This window comes from Pelobates fuscus, chromosome 6 (genome assembly GCF_036172605.1).
Source record: "Pelobates fuscus isolate aPelFus1 chromosome 6, aPelFus1.pri, whole genome shotgun sequence".
In the NCBI taxonomy this organism is placed as follows: Eukaryota; Metazoa; Chordata; class Amphibia; order Anura; family Pelobatidae; genus Pelobates; species Pelobates fuscus.
The window spans coordinates 293,123,055-293,143,079 of record NC_086322.1 but is presented as its reverse complement, the minus strand read 5'-3'; the positions used below and the strand labels follow the sequence as shown (position 1 = coordinate 293,143,079).

Sequence of the window (20,025 nt, the reverse complement as noted above, 5' to 3'; positions counted from 1 at the left end):
CTCGTCTTCACAGGTGTCCCTTCGAGACTTTCCTGGCTTATACACTATGTGTTGGTAAGCGGACAGGCTTTATTATGGCCTTCTCACTCACACCTGTAACAATAAAATTTGTAATCCACAATAATTCCTCGTTACTCCGACTGAGTAGTGCGTTTCAACCGGATCTTGCAGGGATTCTCTGGATCTGCTGTAATTTGCCAAGAATCGACTGCTGCTGGTTTAACCCTGGAGTGATGTATCCACGGAGTTACTTCGGCTACTTTTATCGCTGTAGGGGTAGACAAAAGAACAACATAAGGACCTCTCCACTTGGGCCCTAACGGTACATTATTCCACTCTTTAATCCACACTTGGTCTCCTGGATGATAACTATGAACAGGGGGATAAATATTCACAGGTAATCTATCTTGTACCCATTTCTGTACCTCCTCCATAGTCTTACCCAACTCTACAACCTGCTGCCGGGTAATTCCTTCTCCCAACTGACTCAAGTCCCCCCTTAAGTTACCAAGTACGGGAGGTGGTCGCCCATACATGATTTCAAAAGGAGAGAGGCCCATCCTTCTGGTAGGGGTACTGCGGATTCGCAATAAAGCTATGGGTAAGAGAACGTTCCACTTAAGTTGGGTTTCCTGACACATTTTAGCCAACTGGTTCTTTATAGTTCTATTCATTCTCTCTACCTTACCAGAACTCTGGGGTCTATATGCAGTATGAAGCCTCCACTTTATACCAAGCATATGAGTCAGTTGTTGTAGGCACTGATGAACAAAAGCTGGACCATTGTCCGATCCTATAGAACAGGGTAGTCCATATCGGGGTATTATTTCTCGTAGCAGGAATCTTACAACTTCTCCTGCTTTCTCTGTACGAGTAGGACATGCTTCTACCCAGCCTGAATAGGTGCACACAATTACCAACAGGTAACGATGTCCACCCGATTTAGGCATTACTGTAAAGTCTATTTGTAGATCGGACATGGGGAGTCCCCCCATAAACTGGACTCCTGGTGGCTTTACTGGTCCTTGTCTTGCATTATTCTTAGCACACGTTACACATCTGCGTACAATGGCCTGAGTCAAGTTGGACAATCTTGGTATGTAGAAATGTTTCCTGAGAGATTCTTCAGTACTGTCTCTCCCAGAATGTGTCCCGTTGTGATAATTTTGGACAATTTCTACCGCTAGTGATGCTGGTATGACTATTCTTCCATCTTCTAGCTGATACCACTTGTTCTCCAAATACTTTCCCGGTTCAGTCTTTAACCACTCCTCTTCTTGAGCTGTATAAACTGGAGTCCATTGGGACAGTGGAGTTGGTATAAGAGCAGCTATATGCCCCACATACTCCTGTCTTCCTGATTCAGCAGCACGCTTAGCTGCACTATCTGCCATCCGATTTCCCTTGGTTACATCACCATCTCCTCTCAGATGCGCTCGACAATGTATGATACCGACTTCTTTCGGCTCCCACACTGCTTCCAATAGTTGTAGGATTTCAGCTGCGTACTTGATTTCTTTGCCTTCTGAATTCAGTAGTCCTCTTTCTTTATACAAAGCTCCGTGGGCATGAGTGGTTAAAAACGCATACTTAGAGTCCGTATAGATATTTACTCTTAAACCTTCAGCCAATTGTAACGCTCGTGTTAGTGCTATTAATTCTGCCTTTTGTGCTGATGTTCCTTTCGCCAGTGGCCGAGCTTCTATCACCTTGTCTATTGTTGTCACTGCATATCCTGCATAGCGGATCCCTTCTTTCACATAACTACTGCCGTCGGTGTAATATTGAACATCGGGGTTCTGGATGGGAAAATCACGAAGATCTGGTCTACTTGAAAATACTTCATCCATTACTTCCAAACAATCATGTTGACTTTCAGTAGGTTGCGGCAAAAGGGTAGCTGGATTTAAGGTGTTTACAGTCTCTAAATGCACTCTTGGGTTTTCACACAACATTGCTTGATACTTGGTCATACGGCTGTTACTAAACCAATGATTTCCTTTGTAATCCAACAACGTCTGTACTGCATGTGGGACTCGTACATAAAGTTCTTGACCCAGAGTGAGTTTATCGGCTTCAGCTACTAGCAGGGCGGCTGCAGCTACGGCTCTTAGACAAGGTGGAAGTCCGCTGGCCACTGCATCCAGTTGCTTAGACATGTAGGCAACAGGTCTTTGCCATGATCCCAAGTACTGTGTCAATACTCCCACAGCCATTCTTCTTTGCTCGTGTACATATAAGTAGAATGGTCGTGTGTGATCAGGTAGACCTAATGCTGGGGCACTCATCAAAGCCTTCTTCACATCTTCAAATGCCGTTTGCTGTTCTTGGGTCCATAAGAAGGGGTCGTGCTCTGTACCTTTGATGGCTGCGTACAGAGGTTTTGCCAGTATCGCATAGCTGGGAATCCATATCCTACAGAAGCCTGCTGCCCCCAAGAATTCTCGCACTTGTCTTCTATTCTTGGGTATTGGTATTTGGCAGACAGCTTCTTTTCTCTCTGGCCCCATAATCCTTTGACCTTCAGAGATATGGAATCCCAGATACTTGACAGTTGGCAAACACAACTGAGCCTTCTTCCTGGACACCTTGTATCCTGCCTTCCAGAGAATATGTAGTAGATCGTGCGTTGCTTGCTGACATTTTTCTTTTGTAACTGCTGCTATCAACAAGTCATCTACATATTGTAACAATACACATTCTCCTGGGATAGACTCGAAATCCAGTAGATCTTGACTTAGAGCTGAACCAAATAGGGTAGGTGAATTTTTAAACCCTTGGGGCAGTCTTGTCCAAGTCATTTGGCGTTTTGAGCCCGTTACAGCGTTCTCCCATTGGAAAGCGAAAATACATTGGCTTTCTGCGGCAATTCGGAGGCAAAAGAAGGCATCTTTGAGATCTAAGACTGTGAAGTAAGTAGCCCCGCCCGGAATTAAAGCAAGCAGGTTATATGGATTGGGTACAACTGGATGTATGCTAACAACCGCATCATTGACTGCTCTTAAGTCCTGTACAGGTCGATACTCATCTGTACCGGGCTTTTGAACAGGCAGCAATGGGGTGTTCCAGGGGGAAGTACAGAATTTTAGGATACCATACCGTATGAACTTATCCAGATAGGATTGGATGTTCTTCTTAGCCTTCTGCGGAATGTGATATTGTCTTAGGCTCACTGGATAAACCCCATGTTTCAGTTCAATTTTTATTGGTGGAATATTGCGGGCCAGTCCTGGTGGGTTGTTCTCTGCCCAAACTCCTGGTATGTTAAACAATGTCTCATCACTCCTAGGGTTTTGGCTAGTCAACACTGTATAAAGTCGCCACTCTTCTTCCTTTGGTACGGATAAAGTCATAATACCTGAAGGTCCATTAAACTTTAAGGATGTTGTTCCATTTGGTAGGAACGTAATCTGCGCTTGTAATTTTGATAGCATATCACGTCCCAGCAATTGGACTGGACATTCAGGCATATAAAGGAATTGGTGTTTTACTACGTGGCCTCCCAATGTACAGAGTCGACTTTTAAGAACCGGTTTTTCAGCACTTCTTCCAGTTGCTCCTATCACAGTAATAGTCCTTCCAGATGGAGGAGCAACTAGATTAGTCACCACTGAATGTTCAGCACCAGTGTCGATCATGAACGCACTCCTTTTCCCCCCTATTGATACATCGACCATAGGCTCCGCTCGACCAAGGGGGATGGAGCCCGGTCGGTATCAATAGTCCTCCATGACAGTGTCAGCCAATCCTACAAAGTCCCTACCTTCTCTATCGCGGGACCTTTGCGCTGCTGGAATATACCTGTCTTCCCTAACACTTCCTCTGTTCCCATTACTCCCTCTATAACCATTACTCCCTCCGGGGCCTCCTCTACCTCTCGCTCTACCTCTAAAGTTTCCGTAGCCTGCCCTGGGTTGGTCTCTCTCGTACTGCTCTCTTTGCGGACATTCGTTCCTCCAATGCCCTTCTTCCTTGCAATACGCGCATTGATCCCTACTCAAAGGCTCCCTACTCCATCTATTATTGCCTCTATCTGGGCCCCGTTTATCTACGCCTGCGATCGCTACCGCTAGCATATCAGCCTTTTTACGCATCTTGCGCTCTTCCTCTTTCTTACTTTCTGTATCCCTGTTCATATAGACCTTATTTGCTACCTCCATTAGTTGGGTGATGGACATACCTGCAAACCCTTCTAACTTTTGTAGCTTGCGCTTAATATCTCCGTATGCTTGGCTGACAAAGGCGGAGTTAACCATTCGGGAATTGTCTGCGTCTTCCGGATTAAAGGGGGTATACAAGCGGTATGCCTCCAATAATCGGTCATAAAAGACACTGGGCGCTTCATCGCTTTTCTGGATCACCTCAACTGTCTTCGACATGTTAATGGCTTTCTTTCCTCCGGCTTTCATGCCAGCAATTATAGCGTCTCTATAGGCTCTGAGTTGAACCATATCAGCACCATTTACGTTCCAATCGGGATCGGTGTTGGGATAGTGTGTCGCGGCCCATGCTGCTGGATTGGCTTGGTTCAAAGCAGGGGCTCTATCCTCTAATGCTTTAATGGCTGCTTGATTTATTCTTGTCCTTTCCTCATTGTTAAATAAAGTCATTAGTAACTGCTGGCAATCAGCCCATGTCGGATTATGCGTCTGTACTATTGAGGTGAACAGATCAGTCATAGCTTGTGGTTTCTCAGTATACGAGGAATTATGGGTCTTCCAGTTTAAAAGATCGGTTGTGGTAAATGGGACATATACGAAGACTGGGTCAGCGTGTGCCATTTGACCTGCGGCATCGATATAAGCTGACCCGGGATTCAGACGAAGAGGCATCTGATAGTGCTTTAATTGTTGGGCACCAGTCAACTGTCGGGTTTGGATGGGGCTACGTAGAGAGGCGTCAGTCATGGGTTCCGGTCGGGGAGAGATAGGGTATGGGGATGTGGGAGGTCGGTTTTGGGAAAAGGTCGTAAATAAAACACTTCGAGCCGAGCTAGATGAAGCTTGACCGGAAGTCTGAAGTGGCGCCAAATCAGGATATTCGTTTCTAATGGGGGTGGATTCTGGTTCCGGAAGGGGAGATTTAGTACGAGGGGGGGTGGATCCTGTACTGGAGGAGGAAGCGGAAGTGGATGAGGGTAATGAGGGGAGGGGTGCAGGACTTCCTGCGTTTGCGTCACTTCTTCTTAACGGAAAGTAAGGGGGCGGCAAAGGGATCTCGGACTCAGGGGGCGTGTCCAAAATGGGCCTAACACCAGTCCTAGTGGACGAGCAAGTCCTAGCTACCATGAGGCGACACTGCTCCTCGTGGCATGTCTGGAGCCATTTTGGCGAGTCATTTACGGCCTGTCTCCAACAGTCAATATAAGGAAACTGGCCGTAAAGTTCAGGCCTACCCGATACAGCCACGTGTAAGCGCTGTACCAGAGTTGGATCCAAACTGCCACGTGGCGGCCATGCCGCAACCAAAGTAGGCCACTCCCTAGTACACAAAGTGACCAAACGTACAGGAGACATCTTTACCCCAAAATCACAAACTTTGAATCCCTTTTTAAAATTCTTAACCATACATCCTAAGGGATCCGGAATCGTTGACTGCGACGCACCCATACTTAACAATGGAACGTCGTCGACAACGAATACTATACACGCGTACTATTCAACAGTCACACCCGTTTCCTCTGGCAACAGCACCACGTGGTACGGTTACCAAGTGAAACGTACACAATAACAATAAACACTCAGGGAATTCCCGTACACACACAGCTGTTACACCAGTCACTATATAATCAATATTATGCCCTTTGGCGTAACTATACAGTCACCCACGCTATAATTCTCTATATACGAATTACCCGTCTATAACACACCCCAGTAACATCGTCTTTTACAAATAGCGGTTACAGTACGGTTAGCATAGGTCAAAGCACAAGTTAAGGTCACAATACAATTATTAGTGGTTATGGTGTTAAACATGCAATGGACGACAATGATTAGTACTTATTATATAATGTCAGTAAATATACAGGGTTATGGTACCGTGCACTATAATACAGCAACACACTATTAACACTCTCGCTAGACGGCTGAGCTCGCGCTATCTAACAAGATATACACTTTACTAAAACAATCGTTAACACATTTACAATTCCCAACTAAACTATTGGCCAGTACCTTGAATGGACTACCTAAAACTATATACACCCGTTTTGGTTAGCCACACTGCCCAATCACCACATATATAGCGAGCTAGAGAACCGAATTTACACAGGCGCCTCTTAGTCGCACTATCAAAAGTCTAGTGGGTTCCAAATTTACACGCCTTCCCACTTAGCCCAGATAGGATGAGAACTAGCGAACCGAATTTACACAGGCGCCGCTTAGTCTCCCGGTCCCTCCGACCTAGCGAACGTAATATACACCCTAGAACGCTAGTCTAGACAAGACACCGGTGTCCGGCTAGGGCTATTTACACCAGGACCCCGCCTGACTAACCAAATCAAACGGTCTGACTAAAGAGCGTTCGATCGAGCGGTGCGCCTTCGCTCCTTCCCTCCGACAGAGGGGGCAGATACACTGATTCAAAACCCCTTTGGGCCTACCGCACAATCGGTATACCCCTAGTGGGTCCTGCCGTCTAAAACAGCAGTTGTCTTACCTCCTCGTTCCTGAACCTGAGTTCACACTCATCGACGGGGACACCCCAGCACTTCTCACGTAGAGGCCGATGATCTCCTGGACAACAGACCAGTGGCGCCGAGACGAAGGGAGGTCCACGCAGAAGTTCAGGGGTGCAGCCGTAGAGAACGTGGGCAAAGATAGACCGTCTCACGCCTCTGCCTCTCAGCTACCGTTGAACGATGAGCTTCCCGGCCAATGCACCAAATGATACCGGAGAAACTGACGGAAGCCAAGCACAGAGAGATGGACACAGGTTTCTTCAGGAAGGAAGAGATTCTTTATTGGATCACCGATCGGGACTCAGAGGGACTAGCGTCACCAAAATACAGCAAAGTCTGAGTACTGAATACATAGAGTACATTCCTTATATAGCACTGTAGCTCCTCCCACAATTAACTACACCCACACATACCCTTAACCTATTTAATAAATAGAGTCTAAACTCATCCATCCGGTCTAACCACGTGGCTCATCTGATACAAAGGAGAGGGACGCGTAATTCCAGTTCTTACATTCCTGCACCTGGTCAGTACAGTGATAACAGTATCTTAGCTACGTGTAATTAACTAACTGATACTACAAACACATATACATACATATGCCTTGTGGCAATCTTAGCCTGCTAAACTTGTATTTTACTGGAATTACATCACACTATATGTATGGCAGTGTGTTACACAGAGAGAGGCTGGGGATAGCTATATGTATGGCAGTGTGTTACACAGAGAGAGGCTGGGTATAGCTATATGTATGGCAGTGTGTTACACAGAGAGAGGCTGGGGATAGCTATATGTATGGCAGTGTGTTACATAGAGAGAGGCTGGGGATAGCTATATGTATGGCAGTGTGTTACACACAGAGAGGCTGGGGATAGCTATATGTATGGCAGTGTGTTACACAGAGAGAGGCTGGGGATAGCTATATGTATGGCAGTGTGTTACACAGAGAGAGGCTGGGGATAGCTATATGTATGGCAGTGTGTTACACAGAGAGAGGCTGGGGATAGCTATATGTATGGCAGTGTGTTACACAGAGAGAGGCTGGGGATAGCTATATGTATGGCAGTGTGTTATACAGAGAGAGGCTGGGGATAGCTATATGTATGGCAGTGTGTTACACAGAGAGAGGCTGGGGATAGCTATATGTATGGCAGTGTGTTACACAGAGAGAGGCTGGGGTATAGCTATATGTATGGCAGTGTGTTACACAGAGAGAGGCTGGGGATAGCTATATGTATGGCAGTGTGTTACACAGAGAGAGGCTGGGGATAGCTATATGTATGGCAGTGTGTTACACAGATAGAGGCTGGGGATAGCTATATGTATGGCAGTGTGTTACACAGAGAGGCTGGGGATAGCTATATGTATGGCAGTGTGTTACACAGAGAGAGGCTGGGGATAGCTATATGTATGGCAGTGTGTTACACAGAGAGAGGCTGGGGATAGCTATATGTATGGCAGTGTGTTACACAGAGAGAGGCTGGGTATAGCTATATGTATGGCAGTGTGTTACACAGAGAGAGGCTGGGGATAGCTATATGTATGGCAGTGTGTTATACAGAGAGAGGCTGGGGATAGCTATATGTATGGCAGTGTGTTACACAGAGAGAGGCTGGGGATAGCTATATGTATGGCAGTGTGTTACATAGAGAGAGGCTGGGGATAGCTATATGTATGGCAGTGTGTTATACAGAGAGAGGCTGGGGATAGCTATATGTATGGCAGTGTGTTACACAGAGAGAGGCCGGGTATAGCTATATGTATGGCAGTGTGTTACACAGAGAGAGGCTGGGGATAACTATATGTATGGCAGTGTGTTACACAGAGAGAGGCCGGGGATAGCTATATGTATGGCAGTGTGTTACACAGAGAGAGGCCGGGGATAGCTATATGTATGGCAGTGTGTTACACAGAGAGAGGCCTGGGATAGCTATATGTATGGCAGTGTGTTACACAGAGAGAGGCTGGGGATAGCTATATGTATGGCAGTGTGTTACACAGAGAGAGGCTGGGGATAGCTATATGTATGGCAGTGTGTTACACAGAGAGAGGCCGGGGATAGCTATATGTATGGCAGTGTGTTACACAGAGAGAGGCTGGGGATAGCTATATGTATGACAGTGTGTTACACAGAGAGAGGCTGGGGATAGCTATATGTATGGCAGTGTGTTACATAGAGAGAGGCTGGGGATAGCTATATGTATGGCAGTGTGTTATACAGAGAGAGGCTGGGGATAGCTATATGTATGGCAGTGTGTTACACAGAGAGAGGCCGGGTATAGCTATATGTATGGCAGTGTGTTACACAGAGAGAGGCTGGGGATAGCTATATGTATGGCAGTGTGTTACACAGAGAGAGGCCGGGGATAGCTATATGTATGGCAGTGTGTTACACAGAGAGAGGCCGGGGATAGCTATATGTATGGCAGTGTGTTACACAGAGAGAGGCCGGGTATAGCTATATGTATGGCAGTGTGTTACACAGAGAGAGGCTGGGGATAGCTATATGTATGGCAGTGTGTTACACAGAGAGAGGCCGGGTATAGCTATATGTATGGCAGTGTGTTACACAGAGAGAGGCCGGGTATAGCTATATGTATGGCAGTGTGTTACACAGAGAGAGGCCGGGTATAGCTATATGTATGGCAGTGTGTTACACAGAGAGAGGCCGGGTATAGCTATATGTATGGCAGTGTGTTACACAGAGAGAGGCTGGGGATAGCTATATGTATGGCAGTGTGTTACACAGAGAGAGGCTGGGGTATAGCTATATGTATGGCAGTGTGTTACACAGAGAGAGGCCGGGTATAGCTATATGTATGGCAGTGTGTTACACAGAGAGAGGCTGGGGATAGCTATATGTATGGCAGTGTGTTACACAGAGAGAGGCTGGGGTATAGCTATATGTATGGCAGTGTGTTATACAGAGAGAGGCTGGGGATAGCTATATGTATGGCAGTGTGTTACACAGAGAGAGGCCGGGTATAGCTATATGTATGGCAGTGTGTTACACAGAGAGAGGCCGGGTATAGCTATATGTATGGCAGTGTGTTACACAGAGAGAGGCTGGGGATAGCTATATGTATGGCAGTGTGTTACACAGAGAGAGGCCGGGTATAGCTATATGTATGGCAGTGTGTTACACAGAGAGAGGCTGGGGATAGCTATATGTATGGCAGTGTGTTACACAGAGAGAGGCTGGGGATAGCTATATGTATGGCAGTGTGTTACACAGAGAGAGGCTGGGGATAGCTATATGTATGGCAGTGTGTTACACAGAGAGAGGCTGGGGATAGCTATATGTATGGCAGTGTGTTACACAGAGAGAGGCTGGGGATAGCTATATGTATGGCAGTGTGTTACACAGAGAGAGGCCGGGTATAGCTATATGTATGGCAGTGTGTTACACAGAGAGAGGCCGGGTATAGCTATATGTATGGCAGTGTGTTACACAGAGAGAGGCCGGGTATAGCTATATGTATGGCAGTGTGTTACACAGAGAGAGGCTGGGGATAGCGATATGTATGGCAGTGTGTTACACAGAGAGAGGCTGGGGATAGCTATATGTATGGCAGTGTGTTACACAGAGAGAGGCTGGGGATAGCTATATGTATGGCAGTGTGTTATACAGAGAGAGGCTGGGGATAGCTATATGTATGGCAGTGTGTTATACAGAGAGAGGCTGGGGATAGCGATATGTATGGCAGTGTGTTACACAGAGAGAGGCTGGGGATAGCTATATGTATGGCAGTGTGTTACACAGAGAGAGGCTGGGGATAGCTATATGTATGGCAGTGTGTTACACAGAGAGAGGCTGGGGATAGCTATATGTATGGCAGTGTGTTACACAGAGAGAGGCTGGGGATAGCTATATGTATGGCAGTGTGTTACACAGAGAGAGGCTGGGGATAGCTATATGTATGGCAGTGTGTTACACAGAGAGAGGCTGGGGGTAGCTATATGTATGGCAGTGTGTTACACAGAGAGAGGCTGGGGATAGCTATATGTATGGCAGTGTGTTACACAGAGAGAGGCTGGGGTACAGCTATATGTATGGCAGTGTGTTATACAGAGAGAGGCTGGGGGTAGCTATATGTATGGCAGTGTGTTATACAGAGAGAGGCTCGGGATAGCTATATGTATGGCAGTGTGTTACACAGAGAGAGGCTGGGGTATAGCTATATGTATGGCAGTGTGTTACACAGAGAGAGGCTGGGGATAGCTATATGTATGGCAGTGTGTTACACAGAGAGAGGCTGGGGATAGCTATATGTATGGCAGTGTGTTACACAGAGAGAGGCTGGGGATAGCTATATGTATGGCAGTGTGTTACACAGAGAGAGGCTTGGATAGCTATATGTATGGCAGTGTGTTACACAGAGAGAGGCTGGGGATAGCTATATGTATGGCAGTGTGTTACACAGAGAGAGGCTGGGGATAGCTATATGTATGGCAGTGTGTTACACAGAGAGAGGCTGGGGATAGCTATATGTATGGCAGTGTGTTACACAGAGAGAGGCTGGGGATAGCTATATGTATGGCAGTGTGTTACACAGAGAGAGGCTGGGGTATAGCTATATGTATGGCAGTGTGTTATACAGAGAGAGGCTGGGGATAGCTATATGTATGGCAGTGTGTTATACAGAGAGAGGCTGGGGATAGCTATATGTATGGCAGTGTGTTACACAGAGAGAGGCTGGGGTATAGCTATATGTATGGCAGTGTGTTATACAGAGAGAGGCTGGGGATAGCTATATGTATGGCAGTGTGTTACACAGAGAGAGGCTGGGGATAGCTATATGTATGGCAGTGTGTTACACAGAGAGAGGCTGGGGTATAGCTATATGTATGGCAGTGTGTTATACAGAGAGAGGCTGGGGATAGCTATATGTATGGCAGTGTGTTACACACAGAGAGGCTGGGGTATAGCTATATGTATGGCAGTGTGTTACACAGAGAGAGGCTGGGGTATAGCTATATGTATGGCAGTGTGTTACACAGAGAGAGGCTGGGTATAGCTATATGTATGGCAGTGTGTTACACAGAGAGAGGCTGCTTGTATTATGGTATAACTTTGTTCCAGGAATATCATCTGTTGCATACTCCCGCGTGGAGTGAGGCAAAAATAAAGAATAAAAAAAAAAAAAAAAAGTTTTGATTGTAAGGCTTCTTGTAGGATTATAAGGGCATACTTCCAGTGGGATTTGACTTCCATTGTTATTATATTATTGAATCTAGTCCAAAAAAGTAGAGGAGATAAACTACTGCCATCTGATTTCTCAGAGATTGCTCGATAACTGCTGCAAATCCAGTGACCGGAAAACTGAGAATACTTTATAAATGGCGCTTTAAATACAAGGAACGCTGATGTGAGCTGTAGTTTTTGACAGGGCTTGACAATTTTGCTTTGAATATTGGAGCCAGCTAAAAAAGTTAGGAGACTTTTTTTTTTTTTTTAAACCAAAGCTTTATTTTCAAACAGCAAAAATACATTTCCTTAAAGGTACACTATAGTCACCTGAACCACTACAGCTTAAAGGGACTCTCCAGGCAGAGTATTTTACTCACCTCGTTCCAGCGCCGGGAGCCTTGTGAATGACGAAATAGGCGGGCGCGAGCAGGGAGCAATCAGACGCTTCCACTTGGAAGCGTCATTGCTCCCTTGTGCGCATGCGCGGCTTCGCCGCACATGCGCACATACTTCAGAGGGCGGCATTCATGCCGCCCTCTGAGGTCCTGAGCGCACTACCGCGAGCTGAGCTGACTGACAGCTCAGCTCGCGGTCTTTGCCCGCCCCCCTCCTCTGCTGACAGGCTGGAGAGAGAAGGCGTGCACACATGATAGGAAGTCCCTCTGGTGGCCGTCTGAGTGATGGCCACTGGAGGTATTCCGATCAATTAATGTAAACACTGTATTTTCTCTGAAAATACAGTGTTTATATTAGATTGCCTGCAGGGAGCTATAGATCTCACCTGAACAAATACATTAAGCTGTAGTTATTCAGGTGACTATAGTGTCCCTTTAATGTAGTTGTTCTGGTGTCTGTTACATGTCCCTGTTTTCTTTCACTGTAAACACTGCCTTTTCAGAGACCACATCTTGAATGTGCTGTGCAATTTTGGGCACCTGTTCTAAAGAAGGATATCATGGAACTAGAAAAAGTGCAGAGACGATCTACAAAATTGATAAAAGGAATGGAGCATTTTAGTTATGAAGAAAGATGAAAAAATTTAATTATCTTTTAGTTTGGAAAAACGGCGCCTGAGAGGGGATATGATAACATTATCTAAATAGATTCGGTGCCAGTACAAAACTTTAGCTGGAAATCTATTCATAAACAGGGCTATACATAGGACACGAGGTCACACATTTAGGCTGGAAGAAAGGAGATTTCATCTAAGGCAAAGAAAAGTTTTTTTTACAGTAAGAGCAATAAGGATATGGAATTCTTTGCCTGAAGAGGTAGTTTTGTCAGAGTCTATACAGATGTTTAAACTGAAATTGGATAAATACTTGCAAAAACATAACATACAGGGATATAATTTCTAATTAGTGGGGAAATAGCTGCTTGATCCAAGGAGATATCTGACTGCTATTTTGGGGTCAAGAAGGAATTTTTCCCTAGTTTGTTTCAAAATTGGAAGCGTTTCAGACTAGGTTTTTTTGCCTTCTTATGGGTCAACAGCAAAAGCATATGTGAAGAAGGCTGAACTTGATGGACGCAAGTCTCTTTTGAGCTATGTAACTATGTAACTCCAAGCACTATAACCATTCCAGCTACCAGAGTACCCTGATGCCTCGTTGATGTAAGTTGTCAAACTCTGCAGCCGGTACCTCTCTTCACTGAGCTAAAACGCTAAGCTTTGGCGCAGGGCTTGACTCATTGGCTGTGAGTGATCAGCTGATTCTCTTCTGCAAGTGAGCTGGCCCTGCACTGCGGTGCTTAGCTCAGTAGAGGTAAGCACTGTAGTGGTTATGGTGCTTGGAATGTAATGTTAAATGAAAATGCATTTACCTGTAACATTATTGCTACACGGTTACAGTAGTAAATATATTAGCATGGAATTTTATATAGTTTTGTGGGATTACCGATGAGAAATTTGGCCATGTATCTGTATGCTTATTATGTTATAATTTGTACACACTTCTACAATGTACAGTTGGAGCGAAGCATTCTGAGGTTTAGAATGGAAGGTATCTTTTTATTGAAAAAATCTTTCTGAATGGGTTTCCTCAAAATGCATCTGGGTCCTTTCCACACCGTTGATGGTCACTGCCCTAACTTTGTCAGTTTACCGGAACATTTTTCTATATAATCCAGGTCTGATTTATAAAAATGTCTGACCTGTTCGTTACTCAATTACATGTGCTTGCCTGCTGGACTGAGCTCTGTAATTGAATTTAAAGGAAATCAAGACTTTTGCTGTGAGACACAGATTTATTGTTTTTAGGACCCCCTGTGTTTTTACACTGAATAATTTCTCCCATTTTTTTCCACTGAAGGTAACTGGCGATGGCAATAATGAGCTAATTTGTTGTAATGCTAGCAATATTTCACTTGCTGTTTCTAAATTTCTTGCCGGAATCAGTCGGTGAATAAGCTCTGGCATCCAGGAATACGAAATATCTCTTTATCTTTTTCCGTAGATTCGTAGCTGATTGTTGATGTAGGATCTCGCTACCGTCAGGTGTAGAATCTTCCTGTAGGATTCTGAATGGTGTGTTCTAGTCACAGCTCATAAACACCCTGCGGAATAGTTTGATTTTCCCACCAATATACGGTATGTCTACAGAATATTTACACATTGGCCTGTGTTAAATCTGTGCTCTAGTTGTATCAATGGCAGTGTAAATACTCACAATTTTTGTAAGAGTTGGCAATATTGCTTCTCATTTCACAAATTGTCAACCTGTCACTCCTTTTGTACTTTGTCATACACAGTTAGAATGTGATGTAACAAAGCACCATATTTTCTGGCCTCAGCTCTAGACTCACGCCAGAGATTTTGGTAAAATGTGATTGAGTTGCAGTTTTGCAAGTTACGCGATAAGTTGTCCGGTAACTTGCTTTGCTTTATGACGTTAAGCAGTAAAACATCTTTAGCTTAATTAAGTGGTTTTGGAGTATAGATCATGGCCTGCAGCCTGACTGCTCAATACTTTGCCATTTAGGAATTAAATCACTTTGTCTATACCGGCCTAGACACGACTATCCTCACTGAGACCAACACAGCCTCCTTGCATGCATCCTAGGAAAAAAGTCTATCTTTTTTGGATCCCATACTGCACAGTGTGTATAAAATAGAATTTCTTATCTCCTTTTCTGTTAATAGCCTTCTATAACCTCTCCTGTGTGTGATAAAAGTTAAATTAGCATAGCAGTAAACACACTGTGCTGCCAGAACTGATTAAAAACTGAGACCATTATCTTTCATGCGGCTAGGGGAGGTGTGGCTTGGGCTGCACAAACAGAAACAAGTGATTTAAATGACCCATTGTACAGCGCTACGGAGTCTGATGGCGCTATATAAATAATAAAGTAATAATAATAAACACTGTAGGCACCAAATCAACTTTAGCTTGATGAAGCCGTTTTGGTTTATAGATCATGCCCCTGCAGAATAATTTTTTTTTTATGCAGCCCTAGGCACATGTGACTTGCACATCCTTCCTATACACTTCATGTAAAGAGACATCTAATATTTAAACTTCCTTGATTGCACAATTTGTTTAATTTAGAATTTCTAATCTCCTGCTCTGTTAAAGTCTTCTGTACCCTGCAGGAGACTACTGAGTGTGAGTAAAGTGCAATTTACTAAGCAGGAAACAAAATCCCTTTTAGGAAGTTAACAGCTGATTGAAAATAAAAGTTACACCCACAGGGTTTGTGGCTGGGGGTGCATGGACAGAAACAAAAGTGATTTAATGCCTAGATGGCAGAGAATTGAGCAGTGATACTGCAGTGGTGTTATCTATACACTAAAACGGATTTATTAAACTAATGTTGATTTGGTACCCATAGTATCCCTTTAACTCCTAAATGGCAGAGAATTGAGCAGTGAGACTGCAAGGGCAAGATCTATACAGCAAAACTGCTTTATTAAACTAAAGTTGTTTTCGTGCTTAAAGTATCCTTTTAATAAACATAATTTGCAGATTCTAATAATCAGAAAAAACAAAATGTCTTTGATTCGAAAAGGGAGGAAAAAAAAACAATTCTGAACTAGTGATTGCAGCAATGGGTGTGTGCTTCTCCTAGACTTAGAGCGGTGCAAAATCGTGTATCCCCATTGTTTTGTTGTATATTTATTGAGAACATGTCACATCATCTTCTGCCCTTTTTAGTCTGTATATGACATAAGTCATGGGTATTTGCAGTCCATCCACAGAAGCAATACCATTGAGTGCCCCTCGTTATTGATGTAATCAATGATATGCATTACAGCATCATAGCCATCTCTTTCTGGTCATTAGAGCATGTCCTCTTCTGCCTGGATCTGGGCAGATTGAGAATTTACTACTTCTATCTATCGATGACGTATCAGAGGAATCCTGCAGTCAGCAAAAACTACACTGCAGGTGGACCAGAGTTTGTTTGAAATGTTCCGTCTCAGGCACCTACAGTACGGCACACATAGATTACCTCGGTTCTGGTTCTGGTTTCAGACCGTGCATGCGGGGATTATGAAGCTATGACCGTATTTTCCCCTTTTTGAAAAAATTAATCTGATACATTTCCCACCTAGTTCCTTGTGAAAGAAATATTGTATTATATCAAGGCACAGTTTGTTAAAACCAAAGAAAAGAAAATGTTACTTGCGCTTTCTCCTTAATCCCTATGTATATTTAGACAAATGGAGGTCATTTAGTTGCTCCAATGGCCATTGGAGGGAATGCCCGCCTGCCAACGTCAAGGCAGACCCCCCTAAGCAGGTCCTAACACTGACCCTTCAGCCTGCTTCCTTGAGCTTCTGGCATCTCTAATGAGACAGAAAGGGGTATTTTTTATATACACCCCTATACCTATTAACTTATTAGGGAACACATGGGATGGGCAGCAGCATTGTAACCAGGCTGTGTGATACAAAGTAAATACATATACAAAAAGAGAAGTCCTGCGCTTAGTAGCAGCAAGGACTACAATACACATCAGCCCCAATATATAGTAGTACAGTTTGTTAAAAAGCTTATCCTTTATATAATATGACTGTTCTACTGCAGAGAAACATATTTTTTTGTAAAATGTATTTATAAGGGAATAACAAAGCTTGGTGAGACAAATCTAGAGATACATTGTACTGATATACGCAGAGACAATCCAAGCAGTTTTCTGGTAATCTGCAGTATTTACCATACAGTACAGCAGAGGAACAGGCTCTTTACAGTAAGAAAGAAAAAGACGTGGAAATGTTTCTCTCTGGAGATTTTTATGGTCTTTCTTTAAAGCGATATTTAAATATGCAGGGTATTGACAGCTTGTTCATCAAAGCAGGAATCCGACTGTCACTTTGCATTTAAGAGTGGAATAATTTTTTCCTCTAAGCGGTGCAATTGAGAAGAGCTTCAAATTGGGCTTAGCACCTTCCCTTTGTAAAGCAGCAGAGACAGATGTGTGAAAGGGTGAACGCAAAGGATTTGGAGTCGTTAGAGGTCTTTTTCAGGCTTTATTGCTGAGTAACAATCTAAAACAGAATACATCTTGATAGCTTGGCCTGTAGGCTTTCAATCGAAAGGCCAACGGGGCTGGTGAGACGCTCGGCACAGCTTAAAGTTAGCCATCAGGTCAGGTGTTTTTCATGAACATATGAAACATGGGCTCAGTTGAATTATTACAGTAATTCTATTTTAAGATGGGTTTTGAGGGAACATTTGAGGATAACGAGAGAGAGCGCTTCAGAATTCACCTGTGAGCTTTACATCTCTGGCTAGGATATTATTCACAGGACTATAGTGCGATAATAGTCAGAAACGGGACTTGATAATTCCAATGTTCCTTGTTGTCATGGAGACAGAGAAATGGGACTTGGTGCTCAACATTTATCGCCCTGTTGGAAGATAAAAAGTTAGAACCACCCTTTTCTCTTGCCCAACATCAAGGCTGCTCTGTGGTTTACATGGCATATAAATCTCGGATCCTTCATTGTAGAGACTTTTTTTTTTTTTTTTTAAGCCTTGCCCAGGAATACATTGTGAACCATATAAGTGACAGCATGATATTATGAAGGACAGGACACAAGTGAGACTATCTTAACGGTGCTCTTCAAGGACCTGAATAGACAGAGTATTCTAGTGCATTTGTGATCTTTTTAGATTTTGTTTCAGATCATATAAATGTACACATTGACAGCTTTAAAATGCTGGGCAAATGCTCGCACTTGGAGTGAAATTTGGAGAACAGTAACTAGTTGATTACTGTACATTTCCACTTTCAACTTCTCTGAAATTGGCAAGCGTAGTCAGATTGAGCATTGAAAGCTTACATTTTGCCATTTCTCATTATTATAGAGACAAACATCTTCTCACGACATGCACAAAAGACGCCTATGGCTGTTTGGTGTGCATGCGCAAAAGAGTCGGTCACAGGAAATTTACAAGCGCAGCTTTAAATTTTATGTAGAATAATTTATTGGGAGTTCCTTATCCCTTGGAGGGCATTTTTGCTTATTTGGGGCTTGTGGAGTTGCTCCCTGTACCACTGTGGACTGACCTCCCTTTGGATCGGCTTCCTACTCTGCCTGGGATACTTGATATTGTAGAACGGTTGTGTGTTGGTGTTATCTTGCTGTACCCAATGAAAGAATGACAGAAATCCAGTTACAATTACGCTAATGTGTACTTGAGCTTACAATGCATACTAAGCTAGTTTACAATAGATGATAAATTCCATAGTATCACAAGGCGCAGACATCACTTTTTTAGCCGAAGAACGTAGCAGAGGAATTTAAACCTGTTAGATCTGCTGGATTTTCCGGTTTGTACATAACAAAACAGAATTGCATTCCCAGTAACAGGGCCCTCAAGTCCTCCCACAGGGATGCAGTGTGCAGTGAGAAAGGGGCATGTTTTTATTTATATTTAAGGCCAATATCCCCCTCTCTGCTTCTTACCTCTGGCCATGAAAGGTACAGACACTATATTGCCTTTTGGTACTTCAGTGTCCCCTCCCCCAAAACTAGCCAGTAATGCCCTGGGGACAGTGTGTGTGTGTCTGTCTCCAGGCCTGTTCTCCATTATTATTATTGCCATTTATATAGCGCCAACAGATTCCGTAGCACTTTACAATATTATGAGAGGGGGGATTTAACTATAAATAGGACAATTACAAGAAAACTTACAGGAACGATAGGTTGAAGAGGACCCTGCTCAAACCAGCTTCCAGTCTATAGTTACACCTGTATGGGCGGCCCTCCCAGTACATCTACTATGCATGATTTGACTGTCAAAGTCCTTTTGTCAGTGTTGTAAATAACCAGGCTGTGGCTGGGCAGGAGCATCAGGTAGATGTATTGGATCAGGAGGTGGACTATCACGAGAACCCCATGTCACTTGTACGGTTTGCACAAATCAACAACTAAAATGAAATTACAGAATAATTATTTTTATTCAGTTAATTGAACACTATCTGCCTCTATAACCACCCCATTGAGCCTGGCTTCGTTCTCATCCGGAGGACCCCCAGACCACCCTTAGACCATTACATATGAATGATAACCAGTCTACCTTTTATTGGCAATTAGAATCTGTCCCGTTATGGGCCGGTGTGGTACTAGCCAAAACCTTCCCCTATTAAATCCTGGAAACAATAGTTCCCAAACCTGTTCCTTTCACTTGGATTGACCTCTGCTCTCGTTTATTTGTTGTGTTAATTTTTTATTTTGTTGATTCTCTGTGGACTCCACGCCCTGTCAGATTTATTTTAGTCTTACTGTAAGTTACAGGATTTTGCAATCTGTCATGGGGTGAAATAAAAGAAAAACATGCAGTGTTTGCGGTCATGTGCTCTGATCACAGTTTCACTCGATGCACCCCTTCCCATTGTGCAAATACACCAGGGTGGTGTCTCCGGCCACAATTAACTCTGTCAGTGGTCTGTACAGTCAAGAAGGCTGACAATATAACATACTCACATGGGGTTAATAATGGCACAGCATGCCCACCTCTGTGTGACCAAGGGGTTAATTTACATTTGTGGTCCTGTATCGTGAGTTAACTTGATCCAGGGCCAGCTCTGTCACTTTGTCATTGAGTGACATAGATTGCAAGTTTGGCGGGGCTCCTATACTCAGCCTGAGTATTTTTTCGCCAAGTATTCCCTTTCCGTGATGCTGAATGTTTAGAGTGATTAT

At 44.0% G+C, this 20,025-nt stretch overlaps 1 protein-coding gene across 5 annotated transcripts in view; it reads left to right on the top strand.

Moving 5' to 3' along the window:
* Nucleotides 1-20,025, top strand: part of DNAJC5 (DnaJ heat shock protein family (Hsp40) member C5) — a 39,957-nt gene that overhangs the window by 8,456 nt on the left and 11,476 nt on the right. For 2 of the 5 annotated variants that reach the window (XM_063459466.1, XM_063459462.1), the window contains exon 2: nt 14,327-14,460. The exons of 1 other annotated variant lie outside the window; for it this stretch is intronic. The gene's annotated coding sequence lies outside the window, so the exon portion shown is untranslated. Of the gene's footprint in view, nt 1-13,370; nt 13,486-14,326; nt 14,461-20,025 lie in introns of those variants that run through there. 2 more of the 5 variants (XM_063459464.1, XM_063459465.1) reach the window with 2 other exon arrangements.